Raw genomic sequence first — 5,000 nt, 5'->3', positions numbered from 1 at the left:
ATATATATATACATGGCAGACGGATCAATTGAATAGATTTTAGAATCCGCAGTGAATGGAGATGTGATAAATAAATCTCTTTTTTTAATCATTTGGCGGTGATTTGCATTTCGAAGCTGTGTTTTTCATTTCCTTCTTTCTTTCTGCCTGTATGAAAAAGTCTGCAATCACTGAGAATCTTCAGGCAATATCATGCTGAGATCTTATAGCGTAGTTATAGCGACGTGAGACTTAAACACCTAACACTTAACACTCAACTATATTCTAATTTAGATTCGACGGAACTGTTACATGAAAATAGACTATACTCTGGGACCTTTTAAGATATTGCTGATATGAACACCAGAAGCACAATTATTCCTGAACTCACACCCAAAAAAAAAGTTTAAAATTTTTTAGTTACTTCAGCGAAATTGCCCAGACTTTTAAGATGCTGAGCCATCGATTCAAAACCGCCTCATGAATGAATAAAATGAGGAATGAGGGTGAGAGTCACAGCAAGCTTTAGGGAAGAAAGAAAGTATGTCTTTGCTAAACATGAAAGCTTCATTCAAGGGAAGTTTTCAGCTTTAAAGCTACTTTCAACACCACTGCATCGACATGTATATGTATGTGTGTATATACATATGTGTATATATGTATATGTAGATAGATAGATAGATAGATAGATATACACATATATATGTATATATGTATATATATTTATATATATAATTATATATATATATTATATATAAATAATATATATATATATATATAATATATATAATATAATATATATGTTAAATATTCAGTATATTCATAACTCTCTCTCGTATATCTCGTCTATTCTGGTATACTATATGAAAGCGATCTATATGAATAAGTATATATATATCTATATATGCTCTATATTAATAATAATATATATATATAATTCATAGTCTCGCATCTCAGAATCCTACTCATACATGGGGGAAGGGACTGCAATGCATCAATCTAAAATACTCTATCTAATATGTCATTTAATATCGTTCCTCCTTCGGTTAGGTTCACTGCTCAGACTATATATCTATAGCTATATATTATTATGTATATACGACTAATATACTATCATACAATATATATATATCTATATATATCTACATATCATACTATAACCTATAATATATTATATTATATACTATTCATGAAATATATAGTGATATATATCTAGGGAAACTATATATATATATATTATACTTCTTCTATTACTCACTATATATTATCATGCATATATGTATATATCTCTACATTACTATATACTTATTACTATAGTATTCTATACTACTATATATATATATATATAACGAATCACATAACATATACATATCATATGTTACTCTCTATATATATATATCATATTTCATATCTTATATAAAAAAAAAGATACTCAATCTATATCTACTTATGTGCTCGTATAGTGTGTGTGTGCTCGTGTGTTGTGTGTGTGTGGTTCGTGTGTCCTGTGTGTGTGTGTTGTGTGTGTGTCGTTAAACTGTGTGTCCCTCGTGTTCTGGTGTGTTGTGGGTTATACTACTTATAATATATATCTTATCTATCATTATCTAATATATTCTTATATATCTATGTAGTATGCATTCTTTATATATGTCTGTATGTGCTGTGTAAGTGTCTGTATGTGTGTGTGTGTAATATCACCATAAATATAACATATCACATACATATGTTGTTACTATAACATACACACCACTCCATGTATGTACACACACACACCACACACACGACTACCACACTCACATCTCACACCTACTCCTCCGCGCTTCCTCTTCCCTCTCCCACACACACACACTCCACACATATATATATATATATATTCTCTTATATCATATACTATATATAATATAGTAATATATTATGTTTATATACATCACTCATATGTACTGTATGTATATCGACCACATTAAATATGAAGTGCATACATATGTGTTGTCTTGCTCGTATATATATTTATCATAATGTGTTGTTCTTGTGTGCTTGCTTGTGTGTTTGTGTGTATCCTGTCTATTATCTATATATATACTAATATATATATATTACTAACTACTATATTATCTATACTATATTCACTAATATAATATATAACTAGCTTATATACTATATTGCTATGTATATCTATTATTACAATAAATCCCACATCCTTGGGTACACAAACTCAGTGCCGTCCACAGTGCCCTGTTGCATCAGCCCGTATAAATGATGGGGAAGAGGCTGGCGGCAGGATGAGCTCGCTCCCGTGTAAAACTTTCATCCTGCTGGCCTCATTCCCCATATAGTGAGATTCCTATCTCACCGGATTGTGCCGTCCCGGTTTACCACAATCCCGACTGCCACCGACCCTGTGGGCAAGGAGAGAGAGTGGAGGAGAGAGAGACTGAAGACAGCGGGAAACGTGGAGAGGAAAGAGCCCTGGAGCGTAGTCTGTGAACAAGCTTACAATGTTGGCTTGGGTGACTGGTAAAAGGAGAGAGTTGGCTGACATGATGTAGAGAAAAGGGGTGAACATTCTTCGTGTGCAGGAGACTAGATGGACGGGGAAGAAAGCTAAAGAACGGAGGGTGCAAGTTGTCTTACTTTAATGAGTTGGGATCATTCTAAGGGGAAAAAATTCCAATAGCGGCAAAAGCTGTTTTAAATGTGTTTTTCTGGAATGTCTGTAAATGAGCTGTCTGATAGCATGATAAAGATAAAATTGGAAATGGCAGATGTTATCAGTGCATACGGCCCACGAGTTGGTTGTGAGATGGAAGAAAAAGGAAAAAATCTGAAGCGAGTTGGATGATATGGCAGAAAAGCCTCCAAAAGGAAGAAGGATCAGTGATTGGCGAAGGAACACGAGAGATGAAGAGGTGATGAGCAGACATGGTGTCAGAGGACGGAATGTCGAAGGGAAAATGGGGGTGGATTTTGCAAAACAAATTGAAATGGCTTTTTCGAATATCTGTTTCAAGAAGAAGGAAAAATTCAGAATACCTTATAAGAGTGGAGGAAGGGACACGCAAGCGGACTGTCTCCCTTGCCTGTGGCCCAGTCTGAAAGCGACTGGAGACAATAATAGGAGAAAGTGTAGCAACACAACATCGAATAGAAGCATGTAGGATTAATTTCAGAACGAGAGAGAAGAGAATTAAAGCAGAGCCAAAGAGCAAATGGTGGAAGTTGAAGAATGAAGAATGACGGATGGAAGATAGGGAAGAAGTGAAACGGATATTGAATGGTAGTGAGGAGTCGTCCGTTAGTTGGGACAATACAGACAACAAGTATGAAGACAACAGCGAAAAGTTACCTTGGAGGTGTCATCCGGGATAACTCTGAACAGGAGATATCCCGGAAATTTAGTGGCGACAATAGCAGATTTTTAAGAATTTATAACTGCAAAAGAGTGAGCAAAAAAATAAGTGGGGATAACCCCAGTGCGACATGAACAAAGCTTGAGTTTCTCAATACTAAGGACATACACGCAACTCAAGAAAGTGGTAGCTGCAGACATCCAAAGGCATTATTAAGAGTGTTCAAAATCTCCGCTGGGGAACTCTCAAAGAATGAAGAGAAAGGTGCAGCTAAACAGATTATACAAGTTAGAGTGATGAAAGATAGAAATGGAAACATACTGACAGGTGAGAGTATTTTGAAACGATGGAAGGAGTACTTCGAAGAGTTGATGAATGAAGAAAATGAAAGAGAGAGAAGGTCGCTCGGAGGTGGCAGAGATTGTATGTAGGGATATAGAACAGATTAACAAAGAAAGGTGCGGAAAGCTTTATGCTGAGAATGAAACGGATGACAAGTTGGTCCAAACGGATTCGTACTCAAGTAGACGAATGGGGGTATGTCTGTCGGAAAATTCGGCAGCTCATAATTCACTGAACAAAGAATGTTTAGCAAGTTCATTTCGGAAATACATGCGAAAAGATTCCATGATCATGGATGTCTCAAAGTGTACCTGTCATTCCTTGAGAACAAAGGCGACGTACAGAATTGTAATAATTTCAGAGGTGTAAAGCTTGTTCTCATCCATACATTCCTCTCTGTCTCAAGTTTTTCGAAAGAATTCTGGAAGCTAAGTTGAGAAATGAGATAGTAATCAAAAGTAAAATTCTACTGATGCGCTGCATTGAGAATGGACAGAGAGAGACAGAACTGCACTGTGTGTTTATAAATTTAGAAAAAGCTTTTTGGAGACAAAGTGCAAGAGAAGAGATTGTACTTCCATATTGAAAGAAGTCTTGAGTGTCACTAGAAGTTCTAAAAGCGTCATTTCTGGCATAGATAATGAACCAAGGAAAGTCAGATGTGCTGTGGGAGTGACAGAGGATTTCAAAGTAGAATGGCACGATTCACATCACGCTTTTTGGCGCTTTGAGCGTAGTCACGTGCTCTTCTCTTGTTTGCAATCATTCGGTGATGGACATCGGCTGGCGTGTCACAAAGGTAGATCATCACTTCCAAAATATCAGCTGCAAGCTCTCAACTGTCCCACGAGATCCTCATGGGATTGCACAAAGATGCGTGAAGAGGAAGGGTTGCAGGCAGGGTGTCAATCTGGAGCTCGATCGGGATGTCAGGGCTCAGTGATCTGTACTCAGAGGATATCGGCTAGATCGTGAAAGAGAAAATTCCCTAAGGATACGACGTTCTCTCTACGAAGTGCAGTTAGTTTGTTGGATTGGAAAGCTATAACCATTGACGGAAAGACTTGGAAGCAGCAGACCTAAGTAACTCGTTGACTCTCTCAGTTATTGAGAGTTTCGCTCTGGGAGGCTCGATCGTCAGGGAAGGTCAGGATTATGCGAATCCGACTAAATATCAGTCAGGGTCCCATCCTAAAATACGAGTTGGATTTCAATATCGGAGGCAAAATAAGAGTCCTCTCGGAAGAGGAGAGAGGATACGACTTAGGTGGGTTTTCTGGTCCTCATGTTCTCTGCGTCAGTGACCGTCTCAAGGACGCTCAGATCGCA

Source organism: Penaeus monodon, chromosome 14, assembly GCF_015228065.2.
Source record: "Penaeus monodon isolate SGIC_2016 chromosome 14, NSTDA_Pmon_1, whole genome shotgun sequence".
In the NCBI taxonomy this organism is placed as follows: Eukaryota; Metazoa; Arthropoda; class Malacostraca; order Decapoda; family Penaeidae; genus Penaeus; species Penaeus monodon.
Note: the sequence above shows the minus strand (reverse complement) of the source record.